This window comes from Berghia stephanieae, chromosome 14 (assembly GCF_034508935.2).
Source record: "Berghia stephanieae isolate SIO BIC M18660-M18661 chromosome 14, UCSD_Bste_1.3, whole genome shotgun sequence".
Taxonomy (NCBI): domain Eukaryota; kingdom Metazoa; phylum Mollusca; class Gastropoda; order Nudibranchia; family Aeolidiidae; genus Berghia; species Berghia stephanieae.
This window is the reverse complement of record NC_088373.1, coordinates 15,776,183-15,788,682: the sequence shown is the minus strand read 5'-3', so window position 1 is coordinate 15,788,682 and position 12,500 is coordinate 15,776,183. Positions and strand designations below refer to the sequence as shown.

General features: G+C 37.6%; 1 protein-coding gene across 2 annotated transcripts in view; it reads left to right on the top strand.

Annotated features, from left to right (window-relative positions):
- Nucleotides 1–12,500, top strand: part of LOC144959760 (beta-1,3-galactosyltransferase 5-like) — a 54,916-nt gene that overhangs the window by 26,624 nt on the left and 15,792 nt on the right. Inside the window, exon 1 of one of the 2 annotated variants that reach the window (XM_078892488.1) lies at nt 8,374–8,882. The exons of the other annotated variant lie outside the window; for it this stretch is intronic. The gene's annotated coding sequence lies outside the window, so the exon portion shown is untranslated. Of the gene's footprint in view, nt 1–8,373; nt 8,883–12,500 lie in introns of those variants that run through there. 2 annotated transcript variants of the gene reach the window in all.

Here is a 12,500-nt window from a genome sequence, read left to right as displayed (position 1 = left end):
AGAAGCGTGAGTGGATGTACATGGTTTATCGGAGATTAATAATAGCTGAAATCATAAAAAAATATCCTTGAGCTTTTATATAGCGCAATATTCACTAAATGTGCTCAAATCGTTTTACAGGCTGTCTCTGGCTAACTGCAATACTTGTAAAACTAGACATAACGCCTGTTAGGCGATATTACAATTTTTTTTGTCCGACAGAGACAACGTTGTCAACGGCCAGGTTCTCATTTTTACACCTATAGTAAGGTGAGAAAATGTGAGTAAAGAGCATTTTCTCAAGGACTCAACTATGCGCCGAGCTAGTGAGGCTCGAACCCAGGACCTTCCGATTCGAAAACGAGTGTCATACAGCTAGACCACATAGCCGCACTATATAGATAGTTCGAAGATGACGTCTCTCAGGTCTTTGTTATTGTTTATTGCCATCCGCGTTTATGAGTACTTCTCACTAAACTGTATCAACCAGACTATAAACGTTCAAGGTTACACACAGTTTTGTGAGTTGGTCCGTTATACTTCCGGATGGCAATGTTTTGAGGTTCTTAGCCAAGCGCATACTACTATCTATAAGGATAGATGACTAGGAAATAGTGGGATAAGTACAGGTCAGATCTAAGTAAGACGACACGATTAAAGTGAGCACAGGAATAGGGAATGAGATTAGCGGAAGAGTAGCGTCCCTTGATTGGACGTCACCTATAGTCTGTGACGTCACCGACGGAAAAGTTATTAGAGAGAGAACGTCATGTTGGTTGTGCGCATGCGTCTCTCGTCCTCGCGGAATGCGCACAACCAACATGACGTTCTCTCTCTAATAACTTTTCCCCCGTTGACGTCACAGACTATGGGTGACGTCCAATCAAGGGACGCTACTCTTCCGCTTATCTCATTCCCTATACTATATTTAGGTCAATAAATTCATTCTACACGAGTTGTAAAAAAATTCCGATAAGATAATAATAATAATAATAACAGTACACTAATAAATAACAATTTGAAAATGAATGTAAGCTTCAATTTAATATACAAAAACAGATCAAATGGACGTTTCGGGTTACCCCTTTCTCGACAAACAGGATGAATGAAACACTACAGATGAATGAGATAATGTCGGAGCGGCGTTGTTAAGATGAATGATTCATAATTAATTTGAAGCTTACATTCAAAATTTCACATTATTTATTTATTTATTTCTTCGAGCTTCGAGCAGCAATGTTTACATTTGACAGTACACTAACATTCCCAAATTTGGTCAATTTGGCCAATGCCCGTGCTCATCTCGTAGGCCTGTATTTTGTTTAAATAAATAAAATAATCAAATGAGCTCTTATACAGAGCAATATCCACTCAACGTGCTCAAAGCGCTTTACAATGAGTCCCTGACCGACAGCAACACGTATCATGTAGTACAAGACATGACGGCGATTTAATTTTACAATTTTTTTCCAATAGAAACAACGCTGTTAACGGACATGTACTCATTTTCGACCCGAGTACGGTGAGAGAATGTGAGTTTAAAAAGCCTTTTCTCAAGGACTCAACGATGCGCCGAGCGAGGCCGGTTCGAACCCAGGACCTTCCAATCTGAAAGCGAGTGTAAAACCAAAGGATCGACGACATGTTAGTCTCATTAAGTTGCGTCCCGTGTCCTAGCCAACTTAATACTTGACGACATACTTTCAATGATTATCTCTTATACGAGTTGATAACACTTAACCCTCTCCTTATCACCCATAAAAAAAAATCATCACATTCGTTACGATATAAATCAACAATTTGTGACCCCTCGTCTCAAAACGGTATTAAGTCGGGATGATTAAGATGCTTAAAATCAACAAGAAAAACAAAATAAAATTACCCGATGTTAGGAAGGAAATCAACGAGATGCTAACTTTGCAACACACGAGTCCTGGCCATTCAATTATACTCGGCGATTTTAATTTTCACTTCGACAACGTCACAGACACCGCTAAATTGCACGAGTCACTATCGGAGAACAACATGTGCCAGATCGTAACAACGCCAACCCACTCTGCTGGTCATATTTTAGATTGGGTAATTGTAGAAAATTCAGAGTTCCAAAAAATCAACGCCACCGTCGATTATCTCCCCTTTTCGGACCACTCCCTCATTTCTTTCAAAACCATGCCAAGAAACCACCATCACATCAACCAGAAACATTAAAGGCATTAATTTGGACAATTTCAGAGGCGATTTAGAAACAAAACTTTCTAAAAATTCAATGATTTCTCCAGACCAGTGGAATAGTTGTCTCATCGAAACGCTTGACAAACATGCGCCATTCCAAACAAGGACCGTCACCAACCGAAAGTATGCTCCGTGGTATACGTCGGACGTTAAAGAAGCTAAAACGAAGTGTCGGAGAGCAGAAAGACTGCTGAAAACATCAGGCCTTACGATTCATCGTGAAATGTTCAAGAACGCATTTCGTGCCTGGAAGACAACAATAAAAAGGGCAAAGACCACGTATTTTCTTTCAAAATTCGAAACTTCTAAATCTTGTAAACAATTATTTAACATCTGCAATGATCTACTTGGACGTGAAAGATGCACTTCATTACCATCTACAACCAATCAAAGAGACTTGCCAAACACATTTGTCAATTTTTTTTAAAGACAAAATCCATAACATTCGTTCAGAACTAGATCGGCATGAACCATTTATAGATACAAATACGTTCTGTGGTACCCCATTAGACAAGTTCCAACCAGTTTCACCTAGTTTCATAAACGAGTTGATAAAAAAAGCCCCCATTAAATCCTGCGACCTTGATCCCCTACCAGCACAGCTTTTGGCCAGCTCCATCGATACATTATTACCATCCATTACATCAATCATAAATACATCCATACTGACTGGCGAAGTTCCATCGTGCTTTAAAAGTGCCCTCGTCAAACCACTTCTGAAGAAACCATCACTAGACCACAATATATTAAACAATTATTGGCCTGTATCAAATTTACCTTTTTTGTCAAAACTTTTGGAGAAGGTAGTTCTTACACAATTAACATCTCATCTTAAGAACAACAGTTTGGAACAACCCTTTCAGTCAGCCTACAAACATCAACACAGTACTGAAACGGCGCTTCTTAAAATCTTTAATGACTTGTTATGTAATGCTGATGTTAACAATATCAATGTATTATGCCTTTTAGATCTTTCAGCTGCCTTTGACACCATTGACCATGACATTTTGTTAAGAAGACTAGAAAATACGTTCGGCATAAAAGGAATTGCCCTTAAATGGTTTAAATCATATTTACAGGATGGATGGCAGACTCGTGGTGAATGGTGTTCAGTCAGAACAAGTTTTACTAAATTATGGAGTGCCACAAGGCTCTGTTCTTGGCCCTGTCCTTTTTACTGTATATATGCAGCCCCTATCTAGTGTGATATCCAGATTCAATCTGAGTTATCATTTTTATGCAGATGATACGCAGATATATGATTCAGCACCCCTTAGTAATTTACAGTTCTTAATACAACGAATCACGAGCTGTTTTAATGAGATTAAATCTTTGATGTACCACAATAAGTTAAAATTAAATGATAGTAAAACTGAGATTTTAATGTGTGGAAGGCCGAGTATCCCTAAACAGGCAAATAAATCGCCTATTACTCTCGGAAATAGCACAATAGAATTTTCAAATAAAGCAAAAAACCTTGGCGTCATCATTGATAAAGATCTTTCCATGACAAGCCATGTGAATAACACCATACAATCTATGTACATAGAAATGAAAAAAATAAGCAAAATTCGTAATTTAATACCGAAGCATATAACAGAACTTTTAATTAATTCCCTGGTTTTATCTAAATTGGACTATTGTAACTCCCTTTGGGCGAATTTAGCTAAAGACAAAATTAGCAAACTTCAGGTTGCTCAAAATAACGCAGCCAGGCTCATTGTACGCAATAACAAAAAATACCCGTCAGCAACTCTTCTTCTCCGTGAGTTACATTGGCTTCCTGTGGAAAAAAGAGTTGCCTATAAGAGTTGTACTGTTGTCTACAAATCCCTGAGCACGAACAGTCCCTCCTATATTAAAGACCTTCTAAACATATATGTCCCCAATAGAAACTTGAGGTCAAGCAATGACCGATCAATCCTTGTCAAACCTAAGCCATTGCGTAAAATAGGTGAACAGTCTTTTCAATTTTCGGCCCCCCATTTTTGGAACGCTCTCCCATCACACGTGAGATGCTCGGATTCGTTGACAACGTTCAAATCTCGCCTAAAGTTTTATCTTTTTACGTCATAATGTTGCAATATTATTTTCATATTTTGTTGTTGTTAAATTGAATTCGTATCACGTTTCCTTCACACTTGTCTCACTGTAATATGTTTTGTTTTATATCACTGTAAAGCGCTTAGAGCCTGTGACAACGGGGTAAAGCGCTATATAAATGCCATTTATTATTATTATTATTATTATTATTATTATTATTATTATTATTATTATTATTATTATTATTATTATTATTATTATATAAAATGGAATTGGTAGCCAGAAATATCACTCTTAAGTTGAGTTTATTTGCTTTATAGAGGTGAAGAAATATCATATTTTACTGTGCTATATACCAACGTCTCATACCATTGACCAGTTTAACTATAATTTGACTTTTTAGCATCTGGTCCATCCCGACATAATACCGTTTTGAGACGAGGGGTCACATTTTACCATTCTAATTTCTTTTGTATGTCACAGAATTAAAAGTAATATTTTCACCATAGCTATAAAAAAAACTTACACTGCGTTGTAGAGCTTATTTAGCTGAACAATAATATCATGTATAGAATGAACTTGTTGCTTTTTTCTGTTTGAGTGAAGAAGAATCTATTTTTATCATATTAGGTCTTGTGATGTTTCAGGGAAAATTCTGAAAACAGTTGGTAAGGAGAGAGAGAGAGAGAGAGAGAGAGAGAGAGAGAGAGAGAGAGAGAGAGAGAGAGAGAGAGCGGGAGAGAGAGAGAGGGAGAGAGAGAGATAGAGAGATAGATAGATAGATAGATAGATAGAGAGAGAGAGAGAGAGAGAGAGAGAGAGAGAGAGAGAGAGAGAGAGAGAGAGAGAGAGAGAGAGTTAAAGCCCAATTGACGAAGCCTGAGTCACATCGCTGTTACAATTACTGCTCAATTGTTACCCATTGATGTTTCAAACCCCTCATTGTGTCAAGGTTGAGGCTGTCGTCGTAGACCAAAGGGTCGCATAATACATGTAGATAGTTCGAAGATGACGTCACTCAGGTCTTTGTTATTGTTTTTTGCCATCCGCGTTTATGAGTAATGCTCACTGAACTGTATTATCTGACTATAAACGTTCATGGATACACACAGTTTTTTGTGTTGGTCCGTTATACTTCCGGATGGCAATGTTATGAGCTTCTTAGCCAAGCGCATTCTATCTATATCTGTATTTGAATTGGGTCAAATTGAGTGATTGGCATTTCATATTCGTGACTCGACTATATATAAAAAAAGAAGAGCTTTTTGAGCTTTCTTATATAGCGCAATATCCACTAAACGTGCTCCAAGCGCTTTACAAGGGGTCCCTGGCCAACAGCAACATTTAACAGGTAGGACAGGACATGACGCCTGTTAGGCGATATTACAATTTTGTCAGACAGAGACAACGCTGTTAATGGCCAGGTACTCATTGTACACCTGAGTTCGATGAGAGAATGTGAGTAAAGAGCCTTCTCCAAGGATTCGCGGGTGGTTGGATGGGAGCATCACCCTTGAATCATATACCTATGATGTTCGCATGGGTGTACGATCCGATAGTGATGTCGTTTCTTCTTCTCTTTACTAGCCTATCCTGCTCCTTTGGTTTGTGATTGTATTTTTGACAGGGGATATTTTTTTTTCTTGTAAATCTTCTGCCTGTTTGTTCTTGGTTATTTATAATTTAGCTTATGATATCTTTAGGTTATGATTTTGATTTACATTTGTACTATTTTTTGTTAGATTGCTTGTTTTTTTGTTTCAGCGATCTCTCATATAACCTCAATTGTGTTGGAAGAGACCTAAAGCAACAAACAAACAAACAAAAACTTCTCCAAGGATTCAACTAACTTGAAAGATTAAAAGATATAGCTAGGAGCAAACAGTTTTTTGACTCTCATGTATAAAAAAAAATAATCATAAAAAATAAAGATATTCGACTCTTTGTCTTAGGACTGTAGCAGCGTCTAATTGGTGCTCACACTAATAGGTTTTGGCGATCTATCCAGGACGCAAACTCATTACCACCGCACTCGTGCACCGTCGCAATTCCCCCCAATTGTGTGTTGGTCCATTATTTTTTTTCCGGATAGCAATGTGGTGTGTTTCGTAGCCAAGCGCACAGCATCTATAACATTATATATCGCCTCTGAGTCTTGTTATAAACCAGAAACCGTACTGTTCAAGGACCTGACATGAAATTTGGTATAATTTATCCCTTCACCCCCCCCCCCCCCCCCCCCCCCCTCCCGTCTCTCATCCCCACCAACCATCACAACCCCCCCCCCCCCCCCCCCCCCCCCACCCTTCAAATTCTAACAGTTTCATCGTCCACCTGACCAGGCGTTTCTATATATAGACCAAACCTGCCATATTCCCCCTTATATTTACTTTCATACAATATTTATTTTGCCGTTTTCGACATCAAAAATATCTAATCCGACAACATACCTTAATAAAAAATTTAAAAAATGTGTGAAGTACGCCTAGCAAGCAGATGTGTGTAACTGTGCTCTTGATGTTTTGTGCGTGAAGTTTTGTGATTTTAAACCATTTAACATATACTTCGAGCAAGATGTGTGTGTTTGTGTGTGTGTGTGTGTGTGTGTGTGTCTGTGTGTGTGTGTGTGTGAGTGTGTTTGTGTGTGACTGTTGTGGTGATTATGGAGTCGAATGAATTTGTGTGATACCTAAAAAGAACTATTGTAAAGCAACTCTGACCACTATTTGTGGATACTGGCGCTATATCAAATAATAATAATAATAATAATAATAATGATAATAATAATAATAATAATAATAATAATAATAATAATAATAATAATAATAATAATAATAATAATAATAATAATAAATATATAAAGATATAATGTATATAATATAAGGAGATAGCGAGATTGGGGAGGGGTGGGGAGTTGAAGGGAGAAAGTGAGAGAGGGATAAAGAAAGAAAGGAGAGAGAGAGAGAGAGAGAGAGAGAGAGAGAGAGAGAGAGAGAGAGAGAGAGAGAGAGAGAGAGAGAGAGAGAGAGAGAGAGAGAGAGAGAGAGATGAATGGAACAAATTCAATTTAGACAGTTAAAAAAAATGTGGGTTTTCTTCTTTTTTTTTGGAACTTATCGGGACCGGAGCCGCTGCTCGCATATATTGGTTGCTAACTAGACCATACTATTTTGAACGTGCTCCTCGTGAGTCGTGAGAGTGAGTGAGTTCTGCTGGTGGCAGAGTGAGTAGCTAATGGTCGTTTTGCTTTCAGGGTTGCCAGATTATTTTTCAACAAAATGCCAGGGGAAGACTCAAAAAATGCCAAAACACTCAAAAAAATGCCAAAGTCTGTTGACTCTCCACCCCCACTAAGAAAACTACTCACTTTTGATAGACAATTTACTATCATATCCTGGTGGCTTGCGTGTTTTCCTTTTTTTTTTTTTTTTTTTTTTTTTTTTTTTTTTTTTGAATTATACTAAATTTCCTGTTGGGGTAATTTTTTACCTACTGACTACTAAGTGGAGTGCTAAACCACTACACCACGGTTGGATCTTAAGAATGAAAAAGAAATACATTAACATGAAAGGTAAATACGTAAACAGTTAAATAATTATTGACAATTACGAAAACTTACTGTTTCGTGTTTCTTATGATGTTTTTTGTTGAATCTGGTTCAAGTGCAGAGTAAAGGTGTCATTTGAAGTATAATATACAAGAAAAGAAAATGCCAAATGAAAATGCCAAATGCCAAATGATTTTTCTAATGCCAAACGGTTTTCAAAAATGCCAGATTTTTGGAATCTGGCATTTAAAATGCCAAACTGGCAACCCTGTTTGCTTTCCAGTCTTTCCGCCTGTTCCCTTTAGCTTGCGTTGTGAGTTGTGATGCGATGTGATGTGAAGCGAGATAGATTGAGGGATGCGAATTTGCCTACACCGTACGTAAACTCGGGCAGCACACACACACACACACACACACACACACACACACACACACCCCAGCAGTCGGCGCGGTGCCTTGTAGGCGGTACTTTGTTTATTGTGCTCTCTGCCTGCTGTGAGAGGCAGTGAGGGGCGTTGTTCGAACGCGTGTTGGAGTGATAGTTTATATTGTGCCGTCGTAATAATGTCGATGATGATGATGATGATGATGATGAAGGTGGTGGTGATGATGACGACGACTGTGCCAACGATTCTGTTAATGATGTTGTAGGTATAGCAATTCTATTATGTTGTTCTACTTGGAAAGCGGCGGCATTGCCACGGCGGAACGAAGCCGAGAGAACAGACGTCGAATCTATTTTTGGATGCGTTACTAGGTCAGAAGTCTTCACTTCAAGTTCATGTCAAAAGCTCATGTCGAAAGCCGTACTACTGATTCGAAAAATGTGGGCCTATAGTTATTATTATTATTATTAATCTTCTTCCTTCATAGAGGTTATCTTATTAGTTATCTCTTCTGATTGTCGTCGCACTGTTTATATTCATTCGTGTGGAGAATCGGTGATGGGATGTACTATTTTGTGTCGTTGAAAATACATTGTTTCTGTGTTCTTTTTCTACCTCTAAAATGAAAGGTGTCAAAATTTGGATTGGTTGTTCTCAGTGACCTTCTGGTACGTGTAGGAATTGCTGTGTTATCGGTGAGTAGCCTATTCGTATAAGTAGAATAGAATATAAATGAACACATTCTGTATTTTAATAATAATATATCCGTCATTCTATAATATGAGTTGGTGGTGGTTTGTTTTATTTTTTAATAGGGAGAAATCAGTTGACGGCACACGCCTAAGTTTTGTTTTGTTTATATTTTATAAAAGTTTTTAAAAAGTTATAGGTCTACACATTTAAAGCATCAAAGTGGTTATTCGGAGTCGATTCTGGCTAACTGTAGACAGTTATTCAGAGTCGACCTGGATAACCATGTGTACAGATTTTAAATACTAACGAAAGAGTGAAAATGGAGAGGCAGTATGACTATTGCAACCACCATTAAATACAGACGATACAAGTTATTTTACATTATATTTTATTTGTTTTCCACGTTAATTTGTGTATTGTTGTGCTGACGAAGGGTTTGTACCCGAAACGTCCATTGTCTGTTTTGTTCCCATACGGCACGGAGCCTCTCCATTTTCACTGTTTCGTAAGTATTTTACGATCACCGGCTTCAGGCAGCCCCTACCGTTTTGAGTACAGATTTTAGAGCCGAGTACCTATCGAATTGAGTTCTTGCGAGAGTTACTTTCAATTTGATGCCTTTTTTTGTCCCGTAATTTTGCATAATTTTGAGTTTGAAATTGCGTAATTCCGCGGGGATATTTTATTACATGGGTTGCATGTATCTAGTTAGTTGTTAGGTGTGATACAACATATTTAGAAACCTGCAAAATTTTTTGCTAAATTTATTTATTTTCTTCTGCAAAATTCATCATTAACTTCCTTTGCAAAATTTTGAAATATTTTTGTAAAAAACCACGGGATTAGAAATGTCCTGTTGACACTTGCCAGCGAACACCCACATCACATACGGATGCCCCCCCCCCCCCCCTCCTAAGTTTCACGTCTCCATCACATTATTTTAGCCTTCCCCTCCATTCTTATTCTTATTTGTATAGAACTATAAGTGAGTAAATAGGTAACACCTAAAAACATTGGTGGTTATGGATAATTTTTTGCATAGTTTAGCATTGCGACTGTCCGAGGTTTCTCCAACAAATGATTTTTAAAAATAATTTGACATACTGTTCTCGAATTAAAGCTCCGTGTGAGCTAACTAAGTACAGAGGATTTAAATTTAAAATTTTGAAAATCCATAAATAATTTCAAAAGTTATGATTTTTTAATGATCACATTAATTGGTATCTATAACCCTTCTATAGGAATTTTTTTCTAAAAAGTGGACCGTTTTTTGGTTGAATTTTAATGAAATTGTGCCACAACTTTGGCATGATCAATTAAGATAAATCAATGACACTTGGCGTTCTTGTACATTTTAAAAGTCTATTTCTGTGGTCAAATATATGTTCTCTTGATAAATTTCTTGTATAGAAGGCACGAAATTGACGTCACCCAGCTCTTTGTTATTGTTTTTAGCCAATCATTTTATAATTAGTTCTGAATTGTGTTAATCAGACGATAGACATTTAACATTACAGTTTTGTGCCTTGGTATGTAATATCTGGCTGGTGGATGTTATTATATTTATATTATATATATATATATATATATATATATATATATATATATATATATATATATATATATATATATATTATTATATTGAGACAGAGGAGAGAAAGAAAGAAAGAGAGAGACCGGGAGAGAGAGTGGTGGGTTGGGGGGGGGGGGGGGGGGGGTGGGTGGGGATAGAAACGAAATAGAAAGTGGAGAAGCAAGAGACATAATAAAAAAAACAAAACAAAATAAATATAACGACTGAGAAAGACAGGGCTAAAGAGAATGGGGAGAGAAAAAGGAAAGAAAAAAAGGAAACTGCTATTTTCACCGTACGGTGATATCTTGGAAGTTGATTGTCATTGCATTGTACTGTAAGGTGATAATGGTATCTTGGTAGGCTATTTTAACAAGCTATATAATAATAGTCAGATAATCAATGAGTGTCTTTTAATACGGATTTTATTTCATGAGTTATATAGCAAGTTTTAACGAGCGTCAATACCAGGTTTTGATATAACGAGTGAAATGAAAAAACAAACCAACCCGTTCTGATAAATGACATGAATTTTTAATCTGCTTTTTCCTGTATCACAATCTTTTTAAAGTTAGAAATTGTAGGTGATAAATGAAGATAATCGTCATTTTAATGTTGTCACCATTATTGACATTCATAGCCGTTTTATGAAAGAAAAAAAAACAACTTCCGCAAAGTAATACAATCCAGCTTTCATCCCATTAAATTAAATGAGCCTTTATATAGTGCAAGATCCACTAAATGTGCTCAAAGCGCTTTACAAGGGGTCCCTGGCCAACAGCAACATTTAACATTTAGGACGGGACATGGCGCCTGTCAGGCAGGCGATGTTACAATGTTTTTCCGACAGAGAAAACGCGGTTAACGCCCAGGTACACTTTTTACACCTGAGTACGGTGAGAGAATGTGAGTAAAGAGCCTTTTCCAAGGACACAACGGGGAGTCGAACCACAGATTGTAATGACGAGCGAATGTGCAGCCCATTGAGCTAACAGTAACAGGGCCCAAGGTAGTTGGGACCTAAAATTATATTTATGAAAAAATTTCAATTGGTAGTAGCGCTCACGTTAGTATTAGGGACATGTGATGATAGTGATTCTGATTGGCTGATACATACGGTGAAAATAGCCTCCGTTATCATTTTCACCGTACAGTGATAATACGGTGTAAATTAGTCCGTCCGAAAAAAGAGAAGTAGAGATGAAATGGTGAGTGGGCAAAATAAGAAAGAAGGAAATATAAACAATACGCTTCAACAGTCATGTCGTCACTTCCTTCGTAATGACGCATGGTAAGTTAGTAACTGGCTCTAAACTATCGCAACGATGGCGGACGACCTTATGAAATCTTTCTCCGACGAGCATAAAAGTGTATCCTGAGGAGAAAAACATTATAAATGTGATCATGTTTTGACTTTTATTTATACATTCTGATCACAAGACATATTAAAAGTTCTAGCCAGCATGAAGAATAAAAAGTACCGATGTCCTTTGTTTAGAACCACGATGGCCACCGTTGCTGGGCGACGTGACATCAGACTATTGAATCCAATTTAAACAATATAAAATGACGTAGGGAAACAGGGTGTGGGGAGGGATAGAGAGAGAACAGTTTGGGGGGGGGGGGAGGGGGGGGGGGACTATAAAGTGGAGATGGAAGAGACAAGAAAATACCAAAGAAATTAAAACGATTTTTTTCACGTAGAGAAAAACTGGGATAAAGAGAGGGGTGAGAGAAGAACCCCCCCCCCCCCCCCCCCAGAAAAACCGCGTGGTTGGTGACTGGAAGTTCATCACTCATACAGGGACGGCTGGTAATAATGGGCAGGGTGGGCAAATACCAGCCTGTTTTTTTTCAAGTTATAAGCTGTATTACCAGGTCCGAAATAATCAAATTTAAATTAGATAATTTCAAAAGTTACTACTTAAACTTGATACTTCGTACTGAAATCAATTTGTGTGTATTTTTGATAGATTGCGAATCACCATGCACCCCGTAATGCATAAACCAGGATACGCTCCTGTTCTTTTTATCACTCCCCCCCCCC